Genomic DNA, 23,572 nt, shown 5'->3' on the forward strand with positions numbered 1-23,572 from the left:
TACGTCGTTTATTGCGTCGTATAATGGTATCATGTCGTCTGTATTGTTCGAAGACACATTTAGTTTCCGGATAATAACTTTCGTTTTAGTGAATGGATCTTTTTAAATTTTTACCAGAAGGTTCAATACCATTAAAGGAAGTTTGGGATTGACTCTAAATAGTTGAGGAAATAGGGGCCAAAAAAGGGGTCCAAAATAAGCATTTTTGTAGTTTTCAAACAATAACTTGTGATTTAAGTGTATGAATCTCTTTGAAATTATACCACAAGTTTCCATACCATGTAGTGGTGGTTAGTCATAACTTTTGGGGTTATTGCTCATTTTTTTTTGGAATTAGGGGAAAAGGGCCAAAAAAGGAGGACAACTAGGTTTTTCTGGTCAATGGACAATTGATTAAAGACAATTTAAAAGCAGTGTAAGGGGGGTAATTCAAAAACATTTAACATACAATGTTGGGTATGTTTTGATTAACTTTCCTTACACTACTTGTAAATTATGTATAAAGAAACGTCAGGTTTTGGACTAATTGCAAAAAAAAGGGGGGTAGTAGCAGTTTTCATTTTTTTTTTCCAAATTTCTGAAATTCCAAATTTTTGAAAAGTTTGAAGAAGTAATCTTTAATTGCACAATATTGTGCAATAGATTTGTATGATCTTGACATTTGTTTTGTGTCAGAAACTCATATTATGTCAAAAATTTCATCACAATACAAATTCAGAGCTGTATCAAGCTTGAATGTTGTTTCCATACTTGCCCCAACTGTTCAGGGTTCGACCTCTCTGTTCATATAAAGCTGCGCCCTGCAGAGCACCTAGTTTGAGAATTGGAGTGTGAACTCAAGGTTTGTGGGTTTGTGTAGAGGACACTCACCATCAAAGCCATTTGGACCTTTCGTTGGAAAATTCAAGTATGAACTTGAGGTATGTGTATTTTTGTAGAGGACACTAACCATCTTAGGCATATTTACCTCTGTTTGGAGAATTGGAGTGTGAACTCTGGGCATGTACACTTGTGTGGAAATACTGTCTAAGATTTGTTGACTCTGTATTGGAGAGCTGGAGTGTGAACTCCGGATATAAGTGGACTTGTGTAGAGGACACTGTTTAAGTTATATTGATTGCTTGGAGTATAAAAGTGTGATTTCCAGGTCTGTGGATTCATTTTTATTTGTGAAATAAAGCTTTTTATGGATTAGGATATAGGTAAACTAAATTTCAAAAAAATACTATAGACTATTAGCAGAATAAGCCAATATTTAATTAATTAAATTATCCACAAAAAAAAAAAACATTTTCTTCAAACCACAAAAAGTGCTACCCACAAAAAATTAATGACTCTGTAGTCGTGACAATATTTAAAATTTGTCTAAAGGTCTTCAAACATCATGGCCTTATCAACTCAGTCACCAAATATAAAATCATGTAGTGTAACAAATATATCAGTCCAGTTATGCCTCAGTTCTTCATAAGAGTTATGATATGGATATATTGTGCTATTGATAAGACTTTCATGTAAAGAAAGTGGCCTAATTTTATTTATTTTCATGGATGTACGTTAGATAAGAGGAAAATGTTATATGTGACTTTTTTTTATTTTACCTTGTTTGTATATTTAAAAGTTTTTTTCAACATTTACTTGTAGTTATAAAATTGATTTTATGCTTGAATGCTTAATACAAAATTGGTTTTATGCTTGAAAGCTTAATGCAAAATTGGCTTTATGCTTGAAAGCCTTAAAGTTACACGGAAGGTCAATATGTGTCAGTAGTCTATATAGTGGTAAACTTTTGTTGACAAAGGTTAATATTGTATTTCAAAGTAAGTGGTACTTTGTTGTTTAGTTTATAAATGTACTGAAGTTGGTAGTTAGCCAAATGTATGCAGTTCACATTGACATTGTAGACCTTATTTGGAAGTTTGCCCCCAAAGGCCATTATTACTTCTGTTTTACAGTTAAAACATAACAGGGATGAATTTATTCAGTTGTTTAATTCCATTATGATATTTATAAAACTGCATTGTATTCACAAGAAATGATGAAAACTGACATATTTGTAGAGCTTATAAAATTTGGGATAATCCTTAAATGGATCCTGACAGTTGCTTCCACTGGCTCTTTCCAAATGATGAATTTAAGCCTTAATACAAATTATAGTTGTATATAACTTCTAGTGAACCAGCCTACATAAATGGCTACCCCTGTAACTTTAACTTGACAATGATAAGTTTTTATAGCTGGTTATTTTTCTCAGACACTATAAGCAGCAGGGATTTTATATTTGGTGTACAGAATGATGTGAAATCCCTAATTGACTCAGTCTAGTTCGTCTGGCCTTGTAATCCATTTCATAAAGCCAATGTTAAGTTTCATATATATCATTTTGTTGTTTTAGATAATACTACAGCAAAAGGTCAACTATATTTGGTGTATTGATATGGAGTGATTGCATGGTGTACAGTTTGTCTGGCAGGATTCATCTGACCCTTGACCCCATTATTACGGTTCATTGGTTAATGTTCAATTTTTGTAATAAGGTATGTTTCTTAGATACCAGATGTATAAGCAATAGGCTAACTATATTTAATTTTATTGTTGAGCCTGCGACTTTTGTCACAGAAAGCTTGACAGGGATAGTGATCCGGCAGTTGCTGCGTTAGCGGACTTCTTAAAAGGTTTATATTTCAGAGGGTAGAAGACCTGTGGATGCTTCATACTTTGTATATGGATGCCTCATGTTACTAAGTTTCCGTCAGTCACATGTCCAATGTCCTTGATCTCATTTTCATGGTACAGTGACTACTAAGTTAAGATGTTTTGTAATGTTAAATTTTTCTCTTATTAAAAGTAATAGGATAACTATATTTGGTATGTGCGTACCTTGTAAGGTCCTCATGCCCGTCAGACAGTTTTCACTTGACCTTGACCTCATTTCATGGATCACTGAACAAGGTTAAGTTTTGGTGGTCAAATCCATATCTCAGACTCTTTAAGAAATAGTTCTAGTATATTTGGTGTACAGAAGGACTGTAAGGTGTACATGTACATGTCCAACTGGCAGGTGTCATCTGACCTTGATCTCATTTTCATGGTTCAATGGTCAAAGTTAAGTGTTTTTAGTCTTTTTTTCTAATACTTTATATGCAATAGGTCAACTATATTTGGTGTATGGAAATATTTTATGATCTATATGTCAGTTGAACAGGTTTTATTTGACCTTTACCTCATTTTCACGGTTAATTGCTCAGTGTTAAGTTTTTGTGTTTTGGTCTGTTTTTCTTAAAACTATAAGCAATAGGTCGACTATATTTGTTGTATGGAAGAATTGTTAGCTGTACATGCCTGCGTGGCATGATTCATCTGACCTTGATCTCATTTTCATGGTTCATTGGTCAATGTTAGTGATCTTGGTTATTGTTAGGTTTATATGACAGTTGTAATAAAGCTTTATATTTAGGACTATCAACATAATATCAATGATTAGTAAAGAAGGCGAGACAGTTACGAGTGTGCAATCTTGTGGTATGATTGTAAGGTGTTCATGTCTGTCTGGCAGTGTTTGTCTGACCAGACAGTTGACCTCCTTTACATTTATCATGTTAATTGTATGTGATATTTGTTTAAAACCTGAAAATATTACACACTTTCAATACATTAATTCAATCATTATAAGTAAAGCAGACAAGACATTTCATCATTTGCACTATTGCTATTAAAATTCAGGGAAGTATTGATATAATTTGCTGTGTTAGAATAAAAAAAAAATGTTCAATTTTTATATGACAACAAACAAATTTTGGTATCGTATAATCCGAAGATACATTGGTTCCAGGCAATAACTTTAGTTTACATCAATGGATCTCTTTGAAATTTATTAAGAAGGTTCAATACCACAATTGGAAGGTTGGGATTGATTTTGGGGATGATGGTCCCAACTGTTAGGAATTAGGGGCCCAACAGGGGCCCAAAACACATTTTTCTACTTTCTGGTTAAGAACTTTTATATAAGTATTTCAATTGCTCTGAAATTGTATCACAATGTTTAATACCACAAGTAGAAGGTTTGGATTCTTATTGGGGGTTATGGTGCATACAGTTTAGGAATTAAAGGCCAAAAACAAGCATTTTTGTAGTTTATGGAAAATAACTTGTATGTAAGAGTATGGATCTATCTGACTTTGTATCTCGAGGTTCCATATCACAAAAGGTAGGCTGGGATTGAGTTTGGGGGTTATTGCCCCATTCATGCAGGAATTAGGGGCCAAAAAAGGGCCAAAAACAAGCATATATCTAGTTTCCAGATAATAACTTGTGTTTAAGTGTATTGATCTCTCTGACATTGTACTACAAGGTTCATACTACAAAGGAAAGGCAGGGATAGAGTGACGGGGTAATTTGCTTCAAGGGGGGGTGTCAAAAAGTGTTTGAGGGTTTCTAATTTTTTAAGGGGTTCACTTTTTTTTCAAAATTTTTCAAATTTCAAATTTTTATAAAGTTTCAAGAAGAAATCTTTAATTGCACAGTATTGCACAATAGATTTGTAAGATCTTGACATTTGTTTTGTGTCAGAAACCTATATTATGTCAAAAATTTGATAACAATCTATATTTAAACAGTATCAAGCTTGAATATTGTGTCCAAATTTGGCACAACCGTTCAAGGTTCAACCTCTGCAGTCGTATCAGGCTGTGCTCAGTGAAGCATTTTATTGTAATTTGCATGTAATATTTGCCACTGTGCCTTGATCAAATAACAAAGGTATGACATCTTAAAGCATCAGAATCATATTTCTGTATACTAAACCTGTAATTAGGGGTTAACTATATATAAGGTTATTTAAACCTCAAAAATCACAAGATAATGTCAACCAGGGGGAAAGATTAAAGGGGTTACATTACCATGAAAGTTTTTTAATTCATGAACATGTAAAATTTGATAAGAAAAAACTTAAGTCGATATGACCTGATTTCTCATGTGTAAATCATTACAGTGTATTATGTGGCCTAAAAGGCCCATGTACAAGATATAATTTCAGTGGTTATTTTGATTTTATGATTTATATGATATTTTTTTAGAACAAACAAATGTTATTTGACTTGAAGTGTTATCTTAAAAGAAAAGGAATGGGAAAAAGGTTGATAAATCATTTTTTAGGGGGAAGAAACTTACATTAAGTGAGTATAATAGTCACATGGAAATGTAAGACATGTAATTGATGATGTAAATAGGCTTATTTCAATTCTTAAAGAAATAACAGCATTAACTTATATCAGTGTATATTAGTTATATACATAGGATCAACTGTAGCTAGGAGTTACAAAGTACAGTATTAACATCTCTGTCCTTCTTATATTTCAGTAATTAAAGGTTTGGTCCTGAAAAAAAAAGAATGGTTAACCGTTACATGGTATTAACATTATCTTGCAGAGGGGTACTTTAAAGGAACATATATTTCAGTGAAATAAATGTCAAATCATTTTTTGAACGACATTTTTCAAAGTGTAGAATTGAATAGTTTAATCAATAGATGATCACTTAAGTAATGCATACATCTGATTGGTTACATATTCAAAGCTATTTGCACTGGTTATTTCTAAAGATTACCCCTTAAGTGATTAGCCATATGCAAAAGCCACCTAGATTTTTCTGTTAATCAGTTAATGGTTTGAGTTCACTTTTCCATCATTGAAGAGCAACCAGCAACAGTCAAGAAGAATAATAACAATGACACCACTCTATCTTGAACACCTCCATAACTTGACACTTTTTTACTTCTTCCCTTTTCCTTCTTAATGCCACATTATGACGCCGTCTTCATAATGAGGTCTTTGATGGCTCCCCTGTCCTCCATTTAGATGCCAATGACGCCTTCCTCTTTTTTCCATATTAACACCTTTTGAAAGCCTCTCCTTTCTGCTGTGTCATACCTTTTGAATCTAACCTTTCCTTCATTTAAAAACCTTTTGTTGGTATTGTTCCCCCTTTCCTTCTAAATGATGCTTTTTGATGCCTACATCTTTCCTCCATAATGATGCCTTTTGATTGCCTCTCCTGTCCTCCATGAATACTGCCTATGACACCTTCCTCTTTACTCAATAATAAATGATGTATATTGACTCTTAACCTTTCCAATATTATAATGACTTTTTATGCCTCCTTTTTTTTCCATTATGACACCTAACCTTTTCTTCAAAATAACGTTTTATTTAATCTTTTAAAACTTTTGAAAATATATTTGTGAAATATCAGTCTAGTTTACAGACATGGTTGAAAATATATTTATGAAATATCAGTCTAGTTTACAGACATGGTTGAAAATATATTTATGAAATATCAGTCTAGTTTACAGACATGGTTTCTTACTTTAAAAAGTGATAATTTTTTTTATCACCATCATCATGTTTTTATTTCATGAAAGTCACCTTTTTAATAGCATTTCATTTTAATATCTAACCTATGAAATATATAAAAACAGTTCTGCATAGAGGAAAGGGTTTCATCCCAGTGTGTTCACTCATACTCCACTATATCATATCTTAAACAAGATATACTGTGGATTCATTAATTTTTATTGGATACCAATTTTCGTGAAATTTGTGGGTACACTGGTAAACCACGAACTTAAATGCATATTTGCCATTGGTTTTTACGCAGACTTTGGCAACCACTTCTGCAATCCACGAAAATTGGTACCCACGAAAAATAACTGAATCCACATATTACATACCCTGCCTGAAGGAGCATTTATAATGTGTTTCTGTCTGTTGGTATCTCTGGTTAAACTTAAAGTTGGTTTAAGTAGTTAACATTGATATTTAGTCTCATCAGCTCGGTACTTAATACACATGTTCTTTATTATGATGAGAACATTTTAACATAATGTCCAGATAGAGTTGACTCAAAATTCTGGGTTTATGAACATGGACATAGTGATGATGTGAAAGTGGCATGATATTCTATATAGATATAGGAAGATGTGGTATGAGTGCCAATGAGACATTTACTCTCCATCCAAGTAACAATTTAAAAAAGTAAACTATTATAAATCAAGGTACAGCCTTCAACACGGAGCCTTGGCTCACAAAGAACAGCAAGTTATAAAGGGCCCTAAAAGTTACTAGTGTAAAACCATTCATACAGGAAAACCAACAGTCTAATTTTCTATATAAAAACGAGAAACGAGAAACACATATGAACTATATAAACAGACGACAACTACTGTACATCAGATTCCTGACTTAGGACAGGTGCAAACATTTGCAGCGGGATTAAAGTTTTAATGGTACCAAACATTCTCCCTTTTCTGAAACAATAGTATATATAACATCACAACATAGCAAGAGACACTATAAAATATCAATTGGAAGGCTTAACTCAATCAAAAAACACAAATTAATACACAATGAACTAATATGAACACATATTCTTGTTCATTCTAGTTAATTTTGGTTGAATTAATGACAGGACCAAATAAGCTATTGGGTATTTTTTGGAGATAACAGGACCAAATAAGCTATTATTTATTGTGGATAACAGGACCAACAAATTAAAATAATTTTAATTTTGCTTTTAAAACTATTAGAAAACACAGACTGTTCCAGTAATAATTACATGTACATATAATGGAGATAGAGATTAGGTTTACATGTAAGGGCTGATTCAATTTAACAAATTTCATTACAAATTTTGGCCATATGAGAGTTGATAGAAAATGACAAGATATTATCAATAGCATCCAGTTCTAAAACTCAATAAAATGAAGATGCTTCAGAAAGATTTTACTTATCATTCTATAAAATCATACAGTTTCAGTTTGAAATGATTTTGTTCTATTGTCGTGACTCCAGTAATACTTTGCTTCTAATTCATACCATGTTAATCACTTTGGATTTGAGCTGGCTTGCATCATAGTTCTCTCTTGATGGTTATAAGTTCACATAACGTTCATGTTTTTGTCAATGATTTAACTGTTGTATTCTTAGTTTTTCTGTGACTTATATTTAATATTAATGAGGTTAACATTTTTTTATTTCTGAATTCACTTTCTTTTATTAAACTCCAGATTTTGATACAATCACAAGTTTTATTTGACCTATCTGGTATTTATAATAGAATTTAACACAATGGTTTTTTTTTTTTGGCATAAACAAAAGGCAGTATTTATTGATATTTAAAAAGTGTGAAAACAGTTTTTATAGATTTTAATGTTTTTATTGGCAGCTTAATGTGGACAATTTTTTTCTTTATGTTTTTCTTATTAAAATCTTTTAGCAACAGCTTTGAGATATATTTAATAGTAAAATACTACACAGATATATAATTTCTTAAAATATAACACATTATAATGACATTTGGTCACAATAACCTATATTTAATATAATAGGTGACTAATAAGTGACATTATACAAGTAGTAATATGAAATTTTTGTTTACGTCTTTTTGACTTACAATTGAAATCGGTATTGTTTTGTTTACGTCTTTTTGACTGACAATTGATATCGGTATTATTTTGTTTACGTCTTTTTGACTTACAATTGATATCGGTATTATTTTGTTTACGTCTTTTTGACTTACAATTGATATCGGTATTATTTTGTTTACGTCTTTTTGACTTACAATTGATATCGGTATTATTTTGTTTACGTCTTTACTATTGATGTCTATGGAGTACTGGTGTACTGCATGTTATCTGTACACATACCATTTAATGAAACTTGGTGTAAAAGGTCTGGTTTCTAATTTGGTATAATGTTACTGCTGTAGTTGTCCTGGAGTGTGATAACTCTATATTCAGAAATCTTATGCAATGTCATCGAGAAAACATATTGACCATATTTGGACCTGTGTTGTTCAAGCAACAAAACATTGCCCTTTTTGATTTACTTTAAATAATGCTTGTAGGAGACAGCGATAATTATGATTTAAATAAGGTTTAAACAAGTACAATAAACAATTTTATTGACAATCAAGCGCTTGGTCAAGATGGTAAGATTTTTTTGCTTTCCTTTTTAACTTTAAATTTAATAATACATCTTATCGCTATTTGGAAATCTGTCATGGTTGCCCTGAGAATTTGCTTTGCTTGAACTATTGATGTCATAAAACAATCACTTTTCCATTGTGTCGTCAGATATTTTGTATTATGACGTCAAAATTTACGGGTCAAAGAGGACTTATTTTTGGGGCCCTTTATAGCCTACTGTTAAGTGTGAGCCACGGCCCTGTTTTGAGGAATGTACTGTGAATTTGTACTGTAATGATTTACTTTTACAAATTGTGACATGAATTGTCTCATTGGCACTCATTCCACATCTCCATATATCTATGTGCATTTACTTTTCATTCATAGTAAAGATGTTTTTTTGGTATTACGTAGACCAAAGTAAAATGGTAATTCACAGGGATCTTTTGCCATTTCAGATTTCATAAAAAACATCACAAGATATATCCTGAGTTTTGTGGAGCCTGCACAATTTTTTCATGTGTCATCAAGGTTAATATCACTTGTAAGGTCATTGATTTTTCTTTAATAATACATAACAAATAACATTTTATCTGTTTTATGATAAATCAACTGATTGTTCAATTTGTTGTTTGAGGCATCAACATATTATTTAACAATGATTTTTGGAAAGAAATCGATTTGATATCCCAAATTTTCACTTGTATTAAGAACTCATATATATCATCCTATGATTTTTGATACCTTTGAAAATTAAGTACTTTGTCATATTCCATTATCACCTTATATTTCAAAAGTAATTCAATTCTTTCATAGATTTCTGAAATTTGATTATGATAAACTGAAAGAAAAATGCTTAATATTAGTGAAACAACTAAATAATAAAATTGAGACAGGAAATGGGGAATGTGTCAAAGCAACAACAACCCGACCATAGAGCAGACAACAGTTGAAGGCCACCAATGGGTCTTCAATGTAGCGAGAAAATCCCGCACCGGAGGCGACCTTCAGCTGGCCCCTTAAAAAATATGTATACTAGTTCAGTGATAATGGACGTCATACTAAACTCTGAATTATACACAAGAAACTAAAATTAAAATCATACAAGACTAACAAAGGCCAGAGGCTCCTGACTTGGGACAGGCACAACATTGCGGCGGGGTTAAACATGTTTATGAGATACAAACTAAAGTATGTTTATGTATTGAATCTGAGTTGTTTACCTTTGCTCAAGTAAGTTTGGCGGGAAAATTCTAAAATTGCTGATAGATTTTGTCAGTACTTCCAGTACTAAATTATACATTGTTTCACATATCAGGTCATTTAAATTACTCTAACACTGAGGAAGTTTTGTCATTTTTGTTGTAACCCTGATATAAAGGGGTAACAATCTGTGCTATCACCCTTTTAATCAGCTATATGTTATGATATATATTGTCCAACGTCAAACATTGGATTTCTATTTATGATGTAATTTGATCAGGAGTTAGTGGACTTGTGTTGGGAGATTATTATCATAGACTTGTAATTGGATGTTTGCAAATATATATATATATTGTATATATGTTCAACTGTTTAAAATATTGTCACAACCCTTTCCTCCTAAAATTGTGATTTCGTAAAATACTGGTACATAATTTTTGTCGCTAAAGATTGCCTTGCCTTAAGCAACTTGACGGGTGATTTAGTGGAACAGGAATTACTTTTCTGTCTGGACTACTTAGTATACCCATGGTTTTTAGTGGTGTTTTTATGCCCCACCTACGATAGTAGAGGGGCATTATGTTTTCTGGTCTGTGCCTCCGTCCGTCCGTTCGTTCGTCCCGCTTCAGTTTAAAGTTTTTGGTCGAGGTAGTTTTTGATGAAGTTGAAGTCCAATCAATTTGAAACTTAGTACACATGTTCCCTATGATATGATCTTTCTAATTTTAATGTCAAATTAAAGTATTGACCCCAATTTCATGGTCCACTGAACAAAGAAGAAGATAGTGCGAAGCTCAGGTTAAAGTTTTTGGTCAAGGTAGTTTTTGATGAAGTTGAAGTCCAATCAACTTGAAACTTAGTACACATGTTAACTATGATATGATCTTTCTAATTTTAATGCCAAATTAAAGTATTGACCCCAATTTCACGGTCCAGTGAACATGTAAAATGATAGTGCGAGTGGGGCATCCATGTACTATGGACACATTCTTGTTTTGCTCAGTCTTTAATTTCTGTGTAGTATATTTAATGGACTGTTGTTTGTTTGTTTGTCTCCATGGCTTTATCTCTTGTGTTTCTTGAATTATGGTTTTTGATTACTGGGTCCTTCAATGGTGCATATAATTTATCTTCTCCCTTTATTTTTGTTTAGTACATATTTATGGAAAAAAAATCGAAGAAAAAGGAGCATTAAAATGTAATTATCCATATTTTATTCATCGATCATTAAAATATCAGGTTTTTCTAAAGTCGAAATTATTTTCCTATGAAGAATGATTTTGAAAATATGTATGAGAAAGGATTTAAAGTAGGCCTCTAGTTGTTAAAGTAAAGTAACTTAGTACTTTATAAGGATGTAGGCGTATTCTCTAACCATTATCTGAGTTAATCGTCTGCTTGCTGTATTGAGGTTACAAAACATCAATATACACAATTAGGTTTATTCACACCTTTTTGCTCTTAATTCCTCGAGAGTAAAAGTGAGAAAATATCTTCCAATGATCAATGAAAAAATGTTAAAAAGAATTAAAAAAAATATTGTTTGAGTTTGAATAATTTGATGGTGATCAGTTTCATTTGAACGAGTTCTGTCTTACGTCATGACATGCTGTTGAAGTACTGTATGACATTAAGCTGTGAAGAAGCTAAAGATAGAAACAACTAATTATATGAATTGGTAATCTTGGCTTTGAATCGTTAGACCAATGATGCAAATAAAGCAACATTAAATATTGTCTATTATGTTTTAACTGTTTGTTTATTTTGTTAATATCTTTGCACGCTGTGGATGCATATTTATAATTAGATTTTGCTTTGTTCAGTAATTTTCAAAACTAAGGTGTAAATAAATAATGCATTCCAATTTTCAAATAGACCACTCAATATTAGAACTGACATAGTTTTGTTATTAACATTTATTATGTTACCTAGAAAAAGGACATTCTTGGTAGAAAATAAATAAATGTAGACATTAGCATTGATTGTGGAGATCAATACATATTTTATTGAACTATTTGATCAAGAAAGAGTTATTTGAAGAGAAATTCATTGCTAATGAAATAATTAAACTATTTCTTATACTAAAATATCAAAAGAAGTGGGGGACTTTTTGAATTTCTTTCCAATTTCACCACAATTTCTTTTTCTGTGTCAACTGGTATGTTATGACTGAGTTATTAAATAACTAGTGTGATGAGGTTGAACTTATATTATTAAGTGTCTAGTGGATCATGGTTTATTCTAACATGGAACATTCTACAAAATTGAAAACAGGATATTGTTTAACAGAAATAGGAGGTAAATTATTTGTTTTCTTCTTATGCATTTGAAAAGGATTGAAGCAATGGAACTTAATATAAACACACATTTTCTTTTCTCACCCTGAAAGTTAAACAAAAGTCTTTTGATGACAAATTGTGGTATAGTGTACAAAATTTTAATCCTGGTACATGTATTTGTGGTGAATTTATATTCAAATAAAAGAAAAGGTAGTTCCAGGTTTAATATATCAATTGATATTTGATAGTGTGTCTTTCTATGTTGTGATGCTACACTATTGTTTCAAGTCAGGGTAAAGGTTGGTACCTATTAAAATGTTTAAATCAACTGCATTTGTTTTCACTTTTCCTAAGTCAGGAACCTGATGTTAAGTGGTTCATAAATGTTTTCTTGTTTTTTATACGACTGCAATTTTTTTTTACATGGTATAATGCTATCATGTTGTCTGAGTTGTCGTCCGAAGACGAATGGTTCCCAGATAATATAACTTTAGTATATGAAAAATAGAAATCAATAAAATTTTAACACAATGTTTATAACCAAAAAAGGAAGGTTGGGATTGATTTTGGGGGTTACGATCCTAAAGGTTTAGAATAAGGGGCCAAAAAAGGGGCCCAAAAAAGCATTTTTGTAGTTTTCAGTCAATAACTTGTGTTTAAGTGTATAAATCTCTCTGAAATTATACAAGTTTCCATACTACAAAGGGATGGTTATGGGTTGGGGGGAGGTTATGGCTCAAATCATTTAGCAATTAGTGGCAAAAAAGGTGGAAAAACAAGGGTTTTTCTGGTTAAAGGACAATTTAGACAGTTCAAAAGCTGTGTAAGGGAGGTAATCCAATTCAATTTAAAGAATACTGTTATACAGATATGTTGATTACCTCCATTAGAAATTTGAAGGAAGAGGGTACAATTTTTCTCATATCAGATTTCAGAAATTAAAAAGAAAATTTCTTTATTAATTTTTAGCTCACCTGAAGGGCCTTCGGGCCAAGTGAGCTTTTCTCATCACTTTGCGTCTGGCGTCCGGCCTCGTCGTCCAGCGTCGTCCTCTGGCGTCGTTAACTTTTACAAAAATCTTCTTCTCTGAAACTACTGATCCAAATTAAAGCAAACTTGGCCACAATCATCATTGAGTTATCTAGTTTAAAAAATGTGTCCGGTGACCCGGCCAACCAACCAAAATGGCCGCCATGGCTAAAAATAGAACATAGGGGTAAAATGAAGTTTTTGGCTTATAATCTCAAAAACCAAAGCATTTAGAGCAAATCTGACCCGGGGTAAAATTGTTAATCAGGTCAAGATCTATCTGCCCTTAAATTTTCAGATGAATCAGACAACCCGTTGTTTGGTTGCTGTCCCTGAAAAGGTAACTTTAAGGAAATTTTGCTGTTTTTGGTTATTATCTTGAATATTATTATAGATAGAGAGAGATATACTATAAACAGCAATAATGTACAGACTAGTAAAGTAAGACCTAAAAATAAGTCAACATGACCAAAATGGTCAATTGACCCCCTAAGGAGTTATTGCGCTTTATAGTCAATTTTTAACAATTTTCATAAAATTTGTAAATTTTTACCAACTTTTTCCACTGACACTGTAACTACTGGGCCAAGTTTATTATAGACGGAGATTATTGTAAGCAGCAAGAATGTTCAGTAAAGTGAGATCTACAAACACATCATCATCACCAAAACCCCTTTTTGTCATGAATCCATCTGTGTCCTTTCTTTAATATTCACATAGAACAAGGTGATTGACACAGGCTCTTTAGAGCCTCTAGTTTTTTGAGGGGATAATATCCAACAGCATAGTGTATTATTAAAAAGCAAAATTAACATTTTAAGTTCACTAGCCCACATTCATTCTGTGTCAACTATTTAATCACAATCCAAATTCAGAACTGTATCAAGCTTTAATGTTGTGTCCATACTTGCCCCAACTGTTCAGAGTTCAACCTCTGCGGTCGTATGAAGCTGTGCCCTGTGGAGCATCTGGTTTTTATATTGATTAGAACCTTGATTATTCTGTGTGATTGGTTTTACTCTCATTATTTTTGGGGCCCTTTATAGCTTGCTCTTTGGTGGGAGCCAATGTTCCATGTTGATGACTCACAGTACTTTGACCACTAATGGTTTACTTTTACAAATTGTGATATCCTATGGAGAGTTGTCTCAGGTGGCACTCATACCAAATCTTTTTACATTTATTAACAGTAAGCCAATGTCTAAACTCCAATGTATACTTTAACTAATTTGGATATATTTAGTTATTGTTAAAAGTATAGCTTTTAATGTTCAAAATAATAATCAATAGGACTTATGGAAGTAATTGTCTTTTCTTTAGGTTTCTGGTACATGATTCAAAGATAAATCATTGAAAATTCCCTTACAGACTGCATGAAAACACTTCCATATAAACTACTTACCTTTATTTCCCTAAAACCTTTTATCTAATGTTGACAAAGTTTTAAGATAAATTTGAAACTACTGGATGTAGGTACATGTATATACATTATAAAGATATTTATGTTCTATATATACTATAAACAAGGTCGTTCTATACCTCTCAAGGTGGAATGTTAATGTACTTTTATTGGCAGGAGTCATACTTGGTGATGGGGTCTACAGGTGGGGGTGCTATACATATAATGATTGTTAAATTAAATTTCTGACTTTATGTAATGTATTGATTGATTGTTGGTTAGTTGCTTTAAATATCAAGTGGCAAATATTTCATACATGTTCAATTACATGAATTTAAAACAGATTATTTTTACAGCAACACACAAATACCATACAAATTTGACATTAAGCCTTCTGCATAGCTGAGATCATGTTATATTTGAAGTCTGTGTATTCTTGTTTTGCCTGAAACAAATCCAAAGTTTTGCTGTTTTTCAATCATCTAAGGGATTTGGTCTGTTATGATATATAAGTTTTATATTTCAGTTCTAGTACATAAGATAGACCTTTGATATTTGCTTCTCAATTGTGTAATAACATATATTGACATTAACAGTTGTCAAATTGTCTGAGACAAGTGAAACTCATATTAAGGACAACCAATTTAAGCTTCAATGCACTTGTCTAATGAACAAGTAAAAATTTCTTAACTGAATAGTCAAAAGGAAATATTTCTCATGAATACTTTGTGTCTCTAAATTGATTTAACTCTGACATCATTGACAGCATTGACAAATTGACTTATTTTTAATCTGCTAAAAATAGATCCTTTAATTCTATTGGCCAATCAGAATATGATTTGTTTCTTTCCCTCAAAACAGATTGTCTATTGTTAATGGCTAGAATTTTGAAGTCATGGATTTGAACTATATTGCTGATCACAACATCTTTGTTATAATTGTTGCAATTGGAAAATGATATGCTCTTGCATCTACTAAGCCAGGCCCGTAGCCAGGAATTTCCAAGGGGGGGGGGGGTTCGTTGGACTCATGAACTCGACTTTAACAGTCACAATTTGAACAAAACCTTGACTTTAACAGTGCTTATTTGATTTCAAGGGGGGGAGGGGGGGGGGTTCGTCCGAACCCCCTGGCTACGGGTATGTAAGCATTCATATACTAGTAAATATAAGGAGATGCCTTTATTACATTAATAAATTAGCTTTTTAGCTCACCTGGCCCTGTAAGTGAGCTTTTCCCATCACTTGGCGTCCGGCGTCGTCGTTAACTTTTACAAAAATCTTCTCCTCTGAAACTACTGGGCCAAATTTAACCAAACTTGGCCACAATCATCATTGGGGTATCTAGTTTAAAAAATGTGTGGCGTGACCCCGCCAACCAATCAAGATGGCTGCCATGGCTAAAAAAAGAACATGGGGGTAAAATGCAGTTTTTGGCTTATAACTCAAAAACCAAAGCATTTAGAGCAAATCTGACATGGATAAAATTGTTTATCAGGACGAGATCTCTCTGCCCTGAAATTTTCAAATGAATCGGACAACTGGTTGTTGGGTTGCTGCCCCTGAATTGGTAATTTTATGGAAATTTTGCTGTTTTTTGTTATTATCTTAATATTATTACAGATAGAGATAAACTGTAAACAGCAATAATGTTCAGCAAAGTAAAATTTACAAATAAGTCACATGACCGAAATGGTCAGTTGACCCCTTTAGGAGTTATTGCCCTTTATAGTCAATTTATAACCTTTTTTCGTAAATCTTAGTAATCTATTACAAAAATCTTCTCCTCTGAAACTACTGGGCCAAATTTAACCAAACTTGGCCACAATCATCATTGGGGTATCTAGTTTAAAAAATGTGTGGCGTGACCCGGCCAACCAACCAAGATGGCCGCCATGGCTAAAACTAGAACATAGGGGTAAAATGTATCTGCCCTGAAACTTTCAAATGAATCGGACAACTGGTTGTTGGGTTGCTGCCCCGAAATAAGTAAATTTGAAGGAAATTTTGCAGATTTTGGTTATTATCGTGAATATTATTATAGAAAGAGATAAAATGTAACCAGCAATAATGTTCAGCAAAGTAAGATCTACAAATAAGTTAATATGACTAAAATGGTCAGTTGACCCCTTAAGGAGTTATTGCCCTTTATAGTAAATTTTGACCAATTTTTCGTAAATTTTTGTAATCTTTTACAAAAATCTTCTCCTCTGAAACTACTGGGCCAAATGAAACCAAACTTGGCCACAATCATCATTGGGGTATATAGTTAAAAATAAGATCTACAAATAAGTCAACATGACCAAAATTGTCAATTGACCCCTTAAGGAGTTATTGCTCTTTATAGTCAATTGTTAACAATTTTCATAAATTTTTGCTAATTTTTGTAAATTTTTAGGAAATATTTTCCACTGTAATTACTGGGCCAAGTTCATTATAGATAGAGATAATTGTAGCAACAAGAATGTTCTGTAAAGAAAGATCTGCAAACACATCACCATCACCAAAACACAATTTTGTCATGAATTTATCTGTGTCCATTGTTAATATGCACATAGACCAAGGTGAGCGACACTGGCTCTTGAGAGCCTCTAGTTTTTTTTTAGCTAACATGGCCCACAGGGCAACATGAGCTATTGCCCTCACTTTGAGTCTTCTTTTGACATCTATCGTCTTTCATATTAAAATTTGTGTATCCAGTTTAAAGTTTGTGTTTTTTTTCATTCTGTTCGGCCACTGTAGCCAAAATTATAATATATTGGATTGTATTTTAAAAGCTTATAGGAGTTAATAAGGAAATTTTGCTGTTTTTGGTTACTATCTTGAATATTATTACAGATAGAGATAAACTGTAAACAGCAATAATGTTCAGCAAAGTAAAATTCACAAATAAGTCAACATGACCAAAATGGTCAGTTGACCCCTTTAGGAGTTATTGCCCTTTATAGTCAAGTTTTAACCATTTTTCGTAGATCTTAATAATCTTTTAGAAAATCATCTCCTCTGAAACTACTGGGCCAAATTAAACCAAACTTGGCCTCAATCATCATTGGGGTATCTAATTCAGAAAATGTGTCCGGTAACTCTGCGAACCAACCAAGATGGCCGCCATGGCTAAAAATAGTACATAGGGGTAAAATGCAGTTCTTGGCTTATAACTAAAAAACCAAAGTATTTAGAGCAAATCTGACAGGTAGTGAAATTGTTGATCAGGTCAAGAGTTACCTGACCTGGAATTTTCAGATGAATCAAAAAACGGGTTGTTAGGTTGCTGCCCCTGAATTGGTAATTTTAAGGAAATTTTGCTGTTTTTTGTTATTATCTTGAATATTATTATAGACAGAGATAAACTGTAAACAGAAATAATGTACAGCAAAGTACATGAAATAAGACCTAAAAATAAGTCAACATGACCAAAATGGTCAGTTGACCCTTAAGGAGTTATTGCCCTTCATAGTCAATTTTTAACAATTTTCATAAAATTTGTAGACTACTGGGCCAAGTTCATTATAGATAGAGATAATTGTAAGCAGCAAGAATGTTTAGTAAAGTAAGATCTACAAACTGTGTTGAAACACATCACCATCACCAAAACACAATTTTGTCATGAATCCATCTGTGTCCTTTGTTTAGTATTCACTTAGACCAAGGTGAGCGACACAGGCTCTTTAGAGCCTCTAGTTTATACAGTTTGTTTATGTCTCTCAATAAATTATAGGTTTTTGATCTGAATTATGTAATAATGAATGCAATTGCTATGAAATTCTATTGACTTAATTATCCTATTGTATCTTAGGAGAAGAGATCTAAGTTTGAATGGCCTGTGTCTAATCCTTTTTGTCATATTTTGCAAATGAAATATGTTTAAAGTAAATGCAAAAACTGAAAAACTAAACTTGGAAAATGAATAAAGCCATTTATTTAATTAAAAGGACTAGGTGAATAGAAGAAAGTTAAATGGATAAGCTGGTGTTTAGGTGTTAACAGTTGTAAAATAAATCCATTGGTTAGGTATTAACATTCCTAGTATAAATCTATATCCCTATAGAATGTAGATAATTTCTGAGGTCACCTGTACTTTTATATCTTGAATGGGATAATATCTGTGTCACTGATAAATCTATAAATATTTATGTAAGTTATCATGTATTATATAACAGATTATTGTAGTAGTATGTTTATTTACCCCTATGTTCGTCAGGTGCAATGGATATTTTTTCCCCTACTTATCATAAATTTGGACATGTAATATTAAACTTTGACTGGGATTGTTTTTAAAGTACAAAATTTGTTCATTGTCACGAATTCTGATTTATCACTGTAAAAGTACATGCGTCCTTGATAAGGTGAAAATAATCTGGTGTGTTTTAAATTAAATTAATAATGATTGCATAAAAATATATTAAATATATTCTTAAACAATTAACTTCCTGACAGCCGTTAGGTGGAGTTCCTTAAATATGATATTAAGTAGTATAATTGTTGTATTGTTACGATATTGTGACAAGTTTCCTCAAGTGGGTGATGTTACAATTACTTAAATGATAAATTTTTACTAAGTAGATGTACTAAATAAACCATTGCAAGAAGTTTCATATGCATCAACCATATATGTAGCTCCACAAGGAGGTTAGCAGGTGCACTGGTCTGAGTTTGATAAATACAATTTGCAAATATCATATGTTGTTATTTATACTATATTCTGTTCAATTTTACTTCTTAGATTCAGCTAGAATCAGTACAAGATATATAGAATAGAGTCAAGAACATCAAAGATTTGATATTGAAAGAAGCGGTAAGATTTATTGATACTGCTAAACATTTTTGGCTTAGCCAACAGTCTTAACAATCAAGAACACTTCTCCCTCATCTTTCATACTTTTGTCTAAAACTTCCCAATCAGATCTCAACTATTTTTGTCGAGCCTGCAACTTTTGTTGCAGAAAGCTCGACATAGGGATAGTGATCCGGCGGCGGCAGTGTTAGCTCACTTCTTAAAAGCTTTATATTTTAGAAGGTGGAAGACCTGGATGCTTCATATTTTGTATATATATGCTTCATGTTACGAAGTTTCCGTCAGTCACATGTCCAATGTCCTTGACCTCATTTTCATGGTTCAGTGACCACTTGAAAAAAAAGTTCAAATTTTTTGTAATGTTGAATTCTCTCTTATTATAAGTAATAGGATAACTATATTTGATATGTGCGTACCTTGCAAGGTCCTTGTGTCTGTCAGACAGTTTTCACTTGACCTCAACCTTATTTCATGGATCACTGAACAAGGTTAAGTTTTGGTGGTCAAGTCCATATCTCAGATACTATAAGCAATAGGGCTAGTATATTCGGTGTATGGAAGGACTGTAAGGTGTACATGTCCAACTGGAGGTGTCATCTGACCTTGACCTCATTTTCATGGTTCAGTGGTTTTTGTTAAATTTTTGTGTTTTGGTCTGTTTTTCTCATACTATATGCAATAGGTCTACTATATTTGTTGTATGGGATGATTGTAAAGTGTACATGTCTAGCGGGCAGATGTCATGTGACCTTGACCTCATTTTCATGGTTCAGTGGTCAAAGTTAAGTTTTTGAGTTTTGGTCTTTTTATCTAATACTATATGCCATAGGTCAACTATATTTGGTGTATGGAAATATTTTATGATCTTTATGTCAGTCGTGCAGTTTTTATTTGACCATGACCTCATTTTCATGGTTCAGTGGTTTTTGTTAAATTTTTGTGTTTTGGTCTGTTTTTCTCATACTATATGCAATAGGTCTACTATATTTGTTGTATGGGATGATTGTAAGGTGTACATATCTAGCAGGCAGATGTCATGTGACCATGACCTCATTTTCATGGTTCAGTGGTCAAAGTTAAGTTTTTGAGTTTTGGTCTTTTTATCTAATACTATATGCCATAGGTCAACTATATTTGGTGTATGGAAATATTTTATGATCTTTATGTCAGTTGTGCAGGTTTTATTTGACCGTGACCTATTTTTCATGGTTCATTGCACAGTGTTAAGTTTTTGTGTTTTGGTCTATTTTTCTTTAACTATAAGTAATGGGTCAACTATATATGTTGTATAAAAGCATTGTTAGCTGTACATGTCTGTCTGGCATGGTTTATCTGACCATGACCTCATTTTCAAGGTTCATTGGTCTTTGTTCAGTTTTCTTGGTTAATGTTAAGTTTATGTGACAGTTGTAATAAAGCTTAGCTTTATACTAAGAACTATCAACATAATATCAATGATTAGTATAGAAGGCGAGACATTTCAGCGTGTGCACTCTTGTTAGAACCACAAGTTTACCAAATAGGAGTCTATTTCTCAAAAAAAGTTACGACTAAGATTGATCGTAAGTATACTGAATTGTTCATGACTAATACGATCAACCTTAGTTGTAAGTACTTTTGTGAAATCGACTCCTAGTCTTTGCATGGTCAGTATATGAGTGTTCCAAATGCATGTTAAAAAATTCAATGGGGCTGAGGTCACAATGTTAATGTTTCAACCATCATTTTTATTTCTAGATGCCAAGATAAGGTAGGGAAATAAAATTACCCATATGAATATGAGTAGCATTAAATAAGAAAATGAGTATTTATTCAATGATCTTGCCCTTTGAAATAAAGAACAAAATAATGGTTTGAAACATCATATTATTAGTATGAAATTGCAAAGCAGTAGTATTGGTTTTTGAGACTGGAGTTTTGTCATTTCCTTTTGAGTTAGTGGCATTTAATAATGGAAACCAACTCCAAAGGAAATCTTGAATGACACTTTTGAGGGGGTATACAGGGGGTCCCTGATAATCCATTCCCCTTCTATTATACCCCATGCAACGAAGTCGCGGAGGGTATAATGTTTTTGACCCATCCGTTTGTCTGTCCTTATGTCTGTCCATCCGTCCATCTGTCCATCAGTCCGTCAGTCCTGTTTCTTTTCATCGAAAGTCCTCTCAAAACACACAACAGAATTTCATGAAACCTTTTTAGATAATAAGATCATACTATGCAGATGTGCATATCGACAGGAAATTACGATTCAATTTTTTTTTCTTGGAGTTACGCCCCTTTGAACTAATTTGCTTCAATATACTACTGCAACAGTTTGTCATCGCAACTTCTCTGAAACCACACAACAGATTTTCATTAAATCTTTTTAGATAAGAACATACTATGCAGATGTGCATATTGACAGGAAATTATGATTCAATTTTTTTCTAGGAGTTACGCCCCTTTGAAATTGTTTGTTTCAATATACTACTGCAACAGTTTGTCATCACAACTCCTCTGAAACCACACAACTGAATCTCATGAAACTGTATATAATAAGGACATACTATGTAGCTGTGTATATCGACAGGAAATTATGATTCAATTTTTTTTCGTATTCAATTTTTTTTTCTAACAGTTATTTTTTTCTCCAGTGACGATGTCGGGACATGGGGTATGTGAGCGCACTCACTAAGGTTCTTTAATTGAAGAAATAAAATGCATCAAAGAAACAGTTGTGTGTAAAATATGCATCCCCTGTACCAACTACATATTTGAGGTTTGAATTGAATAGTTCAGGAAAATGTACCGTAAAGTTTTACTTTTAGTACACCAGACTGGTTGTTACTTGTTTTGCATTTCAGTAATCATACAAGAGTTCTCTCCCATCTAAATCTATTGGTGGATACTCCCAATAAAATGTTAACAAGTTAACAAGTTAATTTAATATTCTGTTTGACATTAAAAGCCATTAATCTTCTTGATTGATTAGTTAATGGGAAAATGAAGTGTTAAATTTTTATGTGTACATAACAAACACCTTTATTAATAATGCATATACAATTTATTTTGAAAACAGTAAACTAATTCAAAAATCCCTTTGAGAATCCTTCATCAACTAATTCATAAGCTCTAATAATTGAAGAGTTTTACAATCATCTTCATTGTATAAAAGATATTCTCTCTTTATGGTTGTGGCCAGTAATCTTTTTGTTTGATGTTTAAGTTTGATGCCAAAATTTGACATATGACATCACACAGCATATTGTATGTGCAAAAGACTACAAGATCTACAGTTCATTGAATTTCTAATGTAACACAATTGAAAGTGCTGACCATAAGAGAAATATAGGTTATCAAGATTTCAAGTGATATCCAATTCTTGCTTGTTATGAAACATATAATTATAAAATTTCAGCAGAGAAAAAAATAAGGTAAAGAGCTTTACTATGACCAGTATAACTGCTTATGTATAGGTCAATTGAACTATGCTCAATCATAACATATCTTCCTTATTTTATATGGATCCATTGTATGAAGGATATTGTTTTCCACTCGCCCTTGCATTATCCTTACACTTCTGTTACTACAGGCCATCAAACTTCAGAAGGCAAAATAAACCCTGCTGACCTAAATATTCTATTTTGAAGTTACCCTTATCTGGAGTAAAAAATAATAGGTCTATTAGTTCTGTGTTTCTGGTAATTCAAGAAATCTCTTGATAACGTCTTTTAGTTAGAATGATTGTAAATTACTGAGTTAGCTCCCATTAATTGTTAATTTCTAGTGCATTTCTACCAAATTATATCTCTTGAAATACTGAGAAAAGAAAGAAGGAAACGAATGTTATATTCGTGCACCATTATTATATACATTTTGAACTCAAATAATGTAATCTTGAGGAGGACTGATTCTGAGGCAGATTGG

The 23,572-nt window shown here is 32.4% G+C and overlaps 1 protein-coding gene across 7 annotated transcripts in view; it reads left to right on the plus strand.

Annotated features, from left to right (window-relative positions):
* Positions 1-23,572, plus strand: part of LOC143073064 (vitamin D3 receptor-like) — a 158,316-nt gene that overhangs the window by 31,887 nt on the left and 102,857 nt on the right. For 4 of the 7 annotated variants that reach the window (XM_076248315.1, XM_076248311.1, XM_076248314.1 and 1 more), the window contains one exon: positions 19,592-19,663. The gene's annotated coding sequence lies outside the window, so the exon portion shown is untranslated. Of the gene's footprint in view, positions 1-2,392; positions 2,535-19,591; positions 19,664-23,572 lie in introns of all 7 variants that reach the window. The other 3 variants (XM_076248310.1, XM_076248312.1, XM_076248313.1) reach the window with 1 other exon arrangement.

Source organism: Mytilus galloprovincialis, chromosome 4 (genome assembly GCF_965363235.1).
Source record: "Mytilus galloprovincialis chromosome 4, xbMytGall1.hap1.1, whole genome shotgun sequence".
NCBI classification, from domain to species: Eukaryota; Metazoa; Mollusca; class Bivalvia; order Mytilida; family Mytilidae; genus Mytilus; species Mytilus galloprovincialis.